Here is an 11,729-nt window from a genome sequence, read left to right as displayed (position 1 = left end):
TACTTTACTTGAAGTACAAAATAGAGAGAGAAAAAGAATATATAAAATAAGGAAAAGTATATGGAATCAAAAGGTTACCAATCAAAAATTAAACAAAATCACATTAATTTATATTATTAATTAATTAATTTTAGTTTTTTTAAATTCAAAATTTAAAATTGATTAAGTAAACCTAATTAAAACTTATAAAAATCTTCATCTTCTCTATCTTGTCAAACTCATTCTCTTCAAGCGTGGCTTCAACTGTTTCTTCTAACTGCTTGAAGAACCCACAGCAGTTTCTATACATCTCAAACACCACCCCTACCTGCTCGCCATGCTCAAAAGCGTTGACTACAGCTGCCATTGACCCAGCCATGGAAGAAACCACACCTGCACCGTTATTTCCCCCCACAAACACAGATCTGAAAGTTGCAATGGCAGTGAGCAAGGGGCCTGCAATCGCCAGAGTCTTGTTTGCTTTCAGTGCCTTGTTTCTAAGCCTCATAATCTTCAACATCTTTTCTCTTCACAACTTCAATAACCTCCCTCAGCTCCATTTCTAGTTCTTCACTCCACCCATTCATATTCATCAGAGCCAAAAGGAGTCATTGAATAATTATAGAAATATAAAAAAAAAATTCGTTTAATATGAAAAAAAATATCCTAATACTTAACAAAAGAAATATCCAGTTATATTTTAGAAAAAATAATTAAATATCTATAAAATTTAAAAAATAGAGACATTCACATTTGTAATACAAAAAAAATTCGAAAAATATATAAAAGAACATCCATTTAGTATGAAAAAGAAACATTCTAATACTTAGTAGAAAAAACATCCATATATATCAACTCATAGAGATTTAGAATTCACCGAGAGGTATTTGACTGGTTTTTGGCTAATACCCTTTTGGTTCCCTAGCATTGTTCATAAAATAATGAGATAATAAATTAAATTAATTGAGTTCATTTATTTCATTGCTTTATATATTATTTATTAAATAATTTAATATTTATCTCGATCAAATTAAATAATAAATTAGTTATAATTAATTTGGTTTAATGAATCAAACAAAATTTAAAATAATTTGATATTTACTCTGATTAAATTAAATATTTGAAGTTATGATTAATGTAATTTAATTAATCAAATAAAATATTAAATTAAATGATAAAATATTTATCCTAATCAAATCAAATTACATATATAATTGATTAGTTATAATTAATACAATTAAATGAATCAAACACATTAAATTAAAAAATAATTTAGTTAATTTGTGTCTTAAAGACACATTTTAAAAATATTTATTTTTCAACAAATTTTATAAAATATTTTTTATAATATTTTTAATCTATGGTCTAAAGGTACAGTTATAATAACCCATTAAAAAGTACTTAATTAGTTAATACAAATAATTAGTACCCATTTATTAATATTAATAATAATATTAATAATAATATCAATAATATTAATAATATTAATTAATCAAATTTGTAAATACCCTTCAATTCCTCACTATTTACAAAATTTAAATGTCATACAAGTATATGCATACAGAATGTGTCACTAAGATTAAACATTCTTTTAGTGTAAATTTTAAAGTTCTAACGAAGTAATAGGTGTCTAATCGATTAAACATATACTCCATATGCTAGTACCAAAAATCACACACATTACTTATACCCTCAAAGTTCAAGAGTTTACAATTTTAAGCACGTATATGGCCTTGTGCTCATCCTGGTTTCATGAATATTTACGAGAATAAAACCTCTAAAATTCTCTATTAGAACGGCACCACTCTTATTTTCATATAGGTGGAATCTTTTGATAGATAATATTATTATTCCATTAAGAGTTTAAACTCACCCTCCTAATTTATTGTAAATAGCACTAAATCATATACCTTAGTGCTCCAATTGCTAAATAACTTGTTATTACCCATTAAACCTTGAAACTAGTAGTCTACTAGAATAAGGTTGGGTTTCCATCATTTAGCAACAATAGGTTTTAATCCCATTTTAGCAGTAGTTTCTTTGATTTTATCCCTTGACAAACCTTTAGTCAAAGGATCTGATAAATTTCCTTGAGATCTTACATAAGTGATGGTAATTACACCATCATCTATTAGTTGCCTCACAAATTCATGTCTCAAACTTATATGTCTAGACTTTCCATTATAAACCTTATTATATGCTCGAGATATGGATGATTCACTATCACAGCTTTATATCATATAACAAATTTCTTAACCATTCTACTTCTTTACCTGCGGCTGATAAAGCTACAAACTCAGCCTCCATAGTAGAATGCATAATACATGTTTGTTTCTTTGAGGCCCAGCTGATTGCTCCACCACTTATGGTAAAAATACATCCTGAAGTGGATTTGTTGTCACTAAGATTTATAATTCAACTTGCGTCGGAATAACCTTCTAAAACTGAGGGATAATCACTATAATGTAATCCCAAGTTTATTGTTTTCTTGAGATAACCAAGAACTCTTGTTATAACTTTCCAATGTTGATTGCTAGGCTTTCCTGTAAACCTTGATAATTTGCACACAGCAAATGCTATATCAGGTCTAGTACAATACATTGCATACATTAAACTTCCTATAGCACTAGCATATTCTAATTATGCTATAGGTCTTCCCATATTTCCTTCTAATTTAAGATTAGGATCATACGGCGTATTTAATTCTTTAATTGTGAGATGATCAAACTTTTCCAATACCTTTTTGATATAATGAGATTGACTTAAAGTAAAGCCAACTTCATTCTTATGCACCTTTATGCCTAATATTGTATCAACTTCATTCAAATCCTTCATCTTGAGTTTAGAAGTTAGATACTCCTTTGTTATACGAATTCCTTCTAAATTTGTTCCGAACATATCATCAACATATAAACAAATGATTACTCCATAATCTTTAATAAATTTTGAGTAAATACATTTATCTGCACTATTATGTGAGAAGCCATTTGATAACACCACTGAATCAAACTTCTCATGCCATTGTTTAGGCGCTTGTTTTAGCTCAAACAAAGACTTAATTAATTTGCAAACTTTCTTTTCATTTTCAGGTAGCACATAGCCTTCCGGTTGTTCCATATAAATTTCTTCATTAAGATCTCCATTTAGAAAAGCCATTTTAACATCCATTTGATGTATATAAAACTTATGTATGAATGCTAATGCTATAAGAACCCTAATAGAAGTCATTCTTGTCATAGGTGCATAGGTATCAAAATAGTCTAGACCTTCTTCTTGTCTAAACCCCTTGGCCACTAACCTTGCTTTAAAGGTTTGTAATGAACCATCAGTATTATACTTTCTTCTAAATACTCACTTACATCCTATAGGCTTTGATCCTGGAGGCAAATCAACCAAGACCCAAGTATTGTTAGATAATATTGAGTCCATTTCATCATTTATTGCTTCTTTCCAAAAAGCAAAATCTCTTGAAGCCATAGCCTCTTTGAATATTTGAGAATCACCCTCTATGTTCATAACAATAGGAATCTTGTTTGTTACAGAATTTCTAGTTCCTTCTACCAAAAAGGTGATAGCCTGAGAAGAAATAAAATCTGGATCCAAGTCCTTTTCTTTTCTTACTCTCAAGCTCTTCCTTGGTTCAATCAAATTTTTGTCGCTTAGACGTTTATTATTTTGATTATTTATTTCTTGTGAAATATTAGTATCATTTTGGGGATACTCTGAATTAGAAGTTGAATCATTGATAAATTTATTTTCAATAAATTCTACTTCTCTTGATTCAACAACTACATTAGACACTAAGTCTAATATTCTATATGCTTTAGAATTTTGAACATATCCTATAAAAGTGCTTTTTATGACTCTTGGCCCCAATTTGGTTCTCTTTTGATCAGGAACTCGATAAAAGGCTAAACATCCCTACACTTTAAGATAATTTAAATTAGGTTTCCTTCCTTTCCAAATTTCATAAGGAGAAACCTTTCTATGTCTTGATGGTATCCTATTATGGATATGACATGATGTCAATAATGCTTCATCACACAAATTATAAGGCAATTTTGTATTTAATAACATTGAATTAACCATATCCACTAAGGTATGATTTTTCCTTTCTGTCAAACCATTTTGTTGCGGAGTATATGGAGCGAAAGATTCATGCACAATACCATATAATTCACAAAAGTGATCAAATTCATTAGAAAAATATTCTCCACCTCGATCACTACGAAGAACTTTTATTTTCTTATTATGCATATTTTCTACTTCCATTTTATATTTCTTAAACATTTCAAAAGCTTCATCTTTATTTCTAAGTAAATACACATAAGTAAATCTAGAACAATCATCAATAAAAGTTATAAAATATCTTTTTCCTCCTCTAGTAATATTGCCATTTAGTTCACAAATATCACCATGAATCAACTCCAATAAATGTGTATTTCTTTCAACTTTAGGAAAAGGTTTCTTAATAATTTTGGATTGTATGCAAATATCACATTTCTTGTTAAAATCCTTGTTACTAAGATCAATATAGTTATTCTTTTGCATATATTCAATTGATTTGTAATTTACGTGTGCTAATCTACTATGCCATAAATCACTAGAATCAACAACATACAATGAAACATTCACTTTATTAATACTAAGCTTAAACATGTCTTCAGTACAATATCCTTTCCTACGAATACATCATTCTTAAGCAAGATCACTTTATCGGATTCCATTACAACTTTGAATCCTTTCTTACACAAGAGACTAACAGAAACTAATTTTTTTCTCAAATCTGGAACATGAAGTACATTTATTAAACTTAATTTCTTCCCAGATGTAAAATTCACTTCCACAGTTCCTTGACCACAAACTTTGGCTGAGTTGTCATTGCCCATTAAGACATCTCTATTGTCCACTTCTTCATATGTTTTGAATTGGTTGCAATCATTGCAAACGTGAATAGTAGCCCCTGAATCTAACCACCATTCAAGTGATTTTCCTTGTATTGCTATGTTAACTTCTGTAACCATGTCAATATGCATGTTTTGTACTCTTTCTACAACCATAGCAATTAGATCCTTCTCTTCCACTAAGTTAGTCTTTGGTGCTTCCTTTTTCAGAAGTCTACATTCTTTGATATAGTGTCCTTTCTTGTAACAATGATAACACTCTCTTTGTCTCTTCTTATCTTGCTTTGAATCTTTAGAGAACTTTCTTTTCTCCTTATTAGTGTTGTTTTTACCAATATGATTCACTTTAAAATTTTGAGAAAGATACACAACATCACGTTTTCAAGTTTTCTCCTCTATACGTATATACCTTAGTAATTTCTCAATTGTGAAGTCCTCACCAAGATGTAAAAGTTTTTTCCTATAACCATTCCAAGATGAAGGCAATTTTGAAATAATTGCTCTAACTTGTAATGATTCAGGGATCACCACTTGTAGATCACGAAGTCTACTTACAAGGATTTGTAATTCATGAATTTGATCCATGACAGGCATAGTATCATTCATAATAAATTCAAAATATTTCATCATAATAAACTTATCTATTCATTGTTGTTCGGTATTGTACTTTTCTTCTAAAGATTTTCAAATCTCTAATGGTGATTGAATTGACATGTAGAGATCATAGAGTCGGTCGGATAAAGTATTGAGAATATGAAGTATCTTCATCACGTTTCTTTTTCAATTGAACAATCTTTTCTTTCTCTTCCGGTGTGGATTTTTTTAGCGGCATCGGCAATTGGTGTAGTCTTTGGGTCAATCACATATGCAAGATTGAGAACTGAAAAAAGAAACATCATCTTGTCTTTCCAATGGTTGAAGTTCGTTCCATTAAAGCGATCTAATTTGACAAACTCTTGATTCATGACCTTGAATGTAGTGTTTTGATCTTGTGCTATTTTCAAAAAATATCTCTCTAAAATTGTTGGGTATATTAGTATGAGAAGATGACAAAATCTTATATTTGTGTAGTGGTTTCAAGGCACGATTAGATCGCTTTCTTTAGAGAGATATTTGTCCCCACACTTAGTTGCTATAGGGTTGATGACAATACTCTCCCAAGATATAATGAAACCTAAGAGTTTCTTAATTAGCAATAGTAAAAAATTCTCAACTCTCTTGAACAAAGAAAATTTCTTAATAGTTGATTAAAATGTACACTTAGTACTTGTGTTTTATGTAATAGTGGACAAGGACTTATTTATACATATTGCACGTAGCAATTATGATTAGTTACGTATTCAAATGATTGTGTCTTTTCTATTGCCAATAGATACAATATTTTGAATATATACAATCCTTAAAAGGTTGTGTCCCTTCAACCAAATGGTACTAAACGGTTAGTAATCGTTTATTAATATTAATAATAATATCAATAATATTAATAATATTAATTAATTAAATTTATAAATACCCTTCAAATAATCCAATAATATTTATACTATTAAATGATTTTAGTAATAAAATATGTTTTACATATTTTTTAATTATCAAATGGCTCTTTTTTAATTAAATATTATTTATTAATTAAATTTTCATATATTATTTTAATAAAAAATTTATCTTTTTTTTATAAATTATAATTTTATTATTCATCATTTATGTTATCTTCACAATTATATCATTAATAATTCCTCCATTAACTCTAGTCTATGAATACGATTATAAGATTGATTTGTAAATAACTTCAACTAATTTAATTTTTAAAATTCAAGCCTATATTATAAAATTAAGATTCAACGTCAAATAATTCTTTTGAATTGAAGAAAAAGAAAAAAACGTGAATCAACACATTTTTACGTTTGAATTCGTTAGTTGTTTTGATTTGTTAAATAGCATAAATAATTGAAAAGTCATGTTTACTGTTAATCCAATCAATTGTTTTCTTCAACTAATTAATTAAATTTCTCAACCAATCAATTAGATATGTAATAAAATCGATTGACTTGTATAAAAGCTAACTTTTGTTCGTAAAATAATCGATTATTAAACAGAAAAGATTTTTATTCACTAATCAATTGATTCTTTGAATAAAAAATCGATTATTTTCTGAAAATTACCAAAAAAAAAAAAAATATTTCCATTCACCAATCAATTAATTGAATAAAAATATCGATTGTTTTTCTAAACGCAAAAAGACATATGTAGATGAGCCCATGCATCATGTAGATGAGCATTTCAAACATGCGTCGTGACACAGATGTTAATTACTCTAACAGTCTCTTCTATTCGCCAATTGAAAAGAAGGAAAAAGACACCGATACAGCTTGTTATATATAAGAATTGGGACACTATCACCTTAGCCCTTTGACCCTTTTTCATCTGTTATTATATGCTTAGAGTTAACAGAATAGCACTGTATAAGCATGGCACAAGTGCATTACTCTAAATTTGTCCTAAGCTATTTTAACCAATATGCAGCAAAATCCTATGTACCAATACATAATTAATAAAATAACAAATTCAGCTTCACAAAGTTTAATTTCACCTCTTCTAATGATATCAGCCAGCTTCTTAATAATATATTTTTACATCACAGACCACTAATGTTCAACACTTCTCATGCAAAAAACATTCATATCATATAGCACCACCCAAAAAAATCATGTACACGATGTTGAAAATTTAGTGTGTGCATAAGAAAAAAACACCTTGAAATAGTTGTTATAAGATTACATTTAGTATTACATATAAAATAAATAGACAGAGCACAATAAATACCAAAAAAGTCAATATTAGATCACTTTTCATGCTAGTAAAAAATCAGCCAAGTTGAAGGTAAAAAAACGAAGGCAGTTTTAAGAAACACGGGAATAAAAAGAAAGGTTTTATCATAGTACTGATTTATAAGTGTTTCAAATAGATTATTATTGTAAGGTTTGGAAAAAAAAAACCACTTTGTTAATGCAACAGAATAAAATTAATTGCGGCTAGAATCCAATCCAGGTAAAACTAAATCAAATGCATCTTTGGGAATGTACAGGCTCTCTTCCTACTTCTTGGCAAGAACAATAGGAGACTGGCCATTGGAGCTTGCACTTCCAACTGGATTTGTGTTCATAATCTATTGGATGGGAGGACTCAAACATGATCCCGTTACTTTCATCCTTTCTCTTCTTGTTGTTCTCTAAAGTGTCCTTGTTTCATTACTTAAGAGTAATATTAACAGATCAATTCATTCAGGCTGATCATACACAGATGTGCAGCTGTATGTATACCCTAATTAGATTAATCTTTTAACATAGCTAATTAATCATACATAGAGTAATATGATAATTAATCATACTCAATTCTTGTTGGTCATAGACAGAGTAATATGCTAACTCATCATACTCGATTCTTGCTGATCATACACAGAGTAATACACTAATTAATCATACTGAATTATCTATCTAGATAATCAACTCTCTATTGTTCAAATAGTTAAAGTAATGACAACAACAGATAAATGATTAGGCAGCTGAGCTTGCTCATAGTGGATCAAGTCACATGAATCAAATCCCTAACTCTAAACAGCAGCAATTAACCTCAACACATAGAAGATATAGACAAATTATTGTTCAAAAGTCTGAACCAAGAATGAAAACACGAAAAAGAGGTCAATATGGATGAACGAACCAGTGAAGGGGGAGATTATCAACTTCAACCCCGGTGAGAGAAGCACTGATGGCAGCTGTGCGGCTCGACGACCAACACGAAAGCGCAAGGTGGAGCAAAGGTCAGGGATTTTGCACCACAATGGCTGAGAGAGTATGGTTTCAGGAATTGTGGATGACAGGCAATAGCTCGAAAATTTTAGGGGTTTCTGCAAAATTGGGGGACTCAATTAAAGGGTATAAGATGACAGGGGGGAATGGACACATTGAATTATGATAAGATCCTCACCTGGGTGGGTTCTTCCGCTGAAGTTCACGGCTCTGCTCTTGCTCTTGGTTGGCACGCTGCTAAAATAAACTCGCGGGTTTCTGCACAATTGGGGGAAAGAGATTATTGGTTGTGATATAAAAGGGGGAATTGAAACACTGAATTAAAACTCACCTAGCGGCGTTTATGGAAGTAGTCGCCGGGTATATTGTGGCACAGGGGGGTGGGTGTGGTTCGCGCCTCTGCTCTGCTTTGGTGCGCGCCAAGAATATAGGGTCAGACGAAGAATGTTGACGATATATATCCTAATTTCGCTGCGATCTTCGCTGCCCAGCCGCTATCTAGGAGCGTTTTGCGTCATTTACCAGACCGCCAGTCATCTCTGCAGCTATCCGTCCAATATGCGGCGATTTGACCACAGCCGCTGTTTCTCCGCCGCTACTCTCCGCTTTTGCGGTAGTGATACACTTTCATTCACTAATCAATCAATTATTCCAATAAAAAAAATCGATTGATTTTCTACAGATTGCATTTCTACAAATGCGAAGAACGTATACTTGACAATTCACAAACAATGAGCAATGACTACAACAAATTGATTATGAAAAGAGAATCATAAACAATTACAATTATATTATTGGACAATTGAAAAAAATTAATGATAGATTATGAAATTATTAATCTTGGAATTAAAATAATAAGATTAGAATTTTAAAGTCAAAATAAATTGAGAAAGAAATTAAAAATGGATACCCATAGAACATTAAATTATTAATGATAGAATTCTAAAGATAAGATAGATATGATAAATAATAAAATAATAATTTATAAAACAAAAAATAAATTTTAAAATTAAATAATATATAAAAAATTAGTTAATAAATAAAATTAAAAAATAACTATTTAATAATTATTAAAAATTTAAAAATATATATATTATTACTAAAACCATTTAATAATCTAAATATTTTGAAACTATTAAAACTGGAGTCTATATACTCAGTACCAAACAAAAAAACATTCAACAAATACATTTTTTTAATCCTAAATTTTTTAACTAAATTAACCATACTTTTATTGGCTTTTTTCTCTCATAGTTTCTAGTCCTGCTGCTGCTTATTGTATTTGGCTTCTTTAACTGAACTTGAAAGACTCCATTTTTTTATTTTTATATTCATATGAAAAATTATGTTTTTTATTGAAATTAATTAATAAAATTTTACATTTGAAAAAACACTAACTATACTAATAATTAATAGAATAGTATAGTTTCCAAAATCAAGATTTGATCATATTTTGTTTCTAAAACTTCTGTAGTGTATATATACATTCCGTGAATACTTCGCATGCATATATACTAATAAGAAAAAATATAGGTAACCAATAATATTTTTAAATAATGTGTGAATAATGTAAATTAATAGGGTTAAAAGAGTAAATTTAAGGTTTAATTACTGTGCAGGTTCCTATAGTTTCACCGAATTTTTAATTAGGTCCCAATACTTTTTTTCTTTTTAATTGGGTCCCTGTACCTTTTTTTTTTCAATTAAGTCCCTGTTAACGTTTGACGTTAAAAAAAATGTTAGTGAGCTGTGGAATAATTTATTTATCCCTGTCTTCTCCCTATAAACACTCTCGTTGAAGTATCTGAAGTTTCTCTTCTTCTCCCTTTTCCATTTTCAGTTTTCATATTCTCCAAATTTATGGCTCATAGTCAAGGAACCTCATTCATTCTCTCTTCGGGAAGCTGTGTTTCCAGGAGCTCGAACTCGAAGGAAAGAAGACACCTGTGTTTCTGTGGAAAGGCAGTAACTGTCCGCCGTTCCTTAGCCGTTTCTAACCATGGTAGGAGGTATGTTACTTGTGGGAAGATACCAAAATGTAACTTTTTGGAGTGGATTGATGATTTTGATTGGATTGAGGTTGATGACGGTGCAAAAAATAGGTGGCCAAAGGAAAAGGAAAGGCGGGTTCACTGTTTTTGTGGTGACACTCTGAGTCTTCAAATTTCAGGAACAACAAAGAATCCTAATAGAAGATTTATTTCTTGCCCTAACAGAAGATGCAAATTTTTTGAGTGGGTTGATGAAGTTGGTGCAAGAAGTAACGTGTCTGCTGCTGCTGTTGGAGTTGTTGGAACACAAAATTCTGCTAAGTTGGAAGCTGAAATGTGGAAATTGGATGCACAAGAAAGAAAGATAGAGAGGCTAAACATAGAGATGGAGAGATTAATTGTTGAAGCCAGAGAAATAGATGCTTGTGTGGGTAGATTATGTGATGAGTGGAATATTCTCCAAAAACAACTTGGGAGGTTGGATAACAATATGAAAATTCAATGTAAAATGCAATATATGCTATTTATGTTTTTGCTAGTCTTAATAATTGAAATGTGGTTTGCAAGAGTTTAGAGTTATCTGTGGTATGAAGTTGTAATGTAAGAGATGTTATGGCTTCAATCCAATTAAAGTTAATTATGTTTAGTTTGAATCAATTTTTCACTTTGATGTATTTTGTGTGTATAACAAATGATAGTTGGGAAGCAACTTTATCAATGTGAATATTTAAATTTTCACAATTGACAACAACTTGCAGCAAGAAGTGGCCAGAAAATATGCTACATATATTTTCATTAAGTAAGTGTTCTTATAAACCATACTTAAGTTGTGAGGCTTGTTGTGAGGTGGCTGTGGTTGGAGCCACTGCACCGGTGGATGTGGTTGGAGCCTGAGATACTGAAGTTGCAAGTATGAGAGGTGGTTGAGTGGAGGTAGCAACAGCAGGTGTGGTGGGTAGCTGATGTGAAGATGCAGGTGTGGTGGGGAGTGGTTGTGAAGATGAAGCTCTACCCCTTCCTCTACTCCTTCCCCTGCCTACCTCTGTTTG

General features: G+C 30.5%; 1 long non-coding RNA gene across 1 annotated transcript; it reads right to left on the bottom strand.

Moving 5' to 3' along the window:
- Positions 1-7,830: 7,830 nt before the first annotated feature.
- LOC130982807 (uncharacterized) lies at positions 7,831-9,407 on the bottom strand. Its single transcript, XR_009087201.1, has 3 exons — positions 9,021-9,407; positions 8,868-8,947; positions 7,831-8,787 (listed from the first exon to the last, which is right to left on the bottom strand). It is a non-coding gene; the product is annotated as an uncharacterized LOC130982807 (long non-coding RNA).
- Between the last annotated feature and the right edge of the window lie 2,322 nt (positions 9,408-11,729).

Source organism: Arachis stenosperma, chromosome 5 (genome assembly GCF_014773155.1).
Source record: "Arachis stenosperma cultivar V10309 chromosome 5, arast.V10309.gnm1.PFL2, whole genome shotgun sequence".
Lineage (NCBI taxonomy): Eukaryota > Viridiplantae > Streptophyta > Magnoliopsida > Fabales > Fabaceae > Arachis > Arachis stenosperma.
This window is presented reverse-complemented; position numbering and strand designations above follow the sequence as displayed.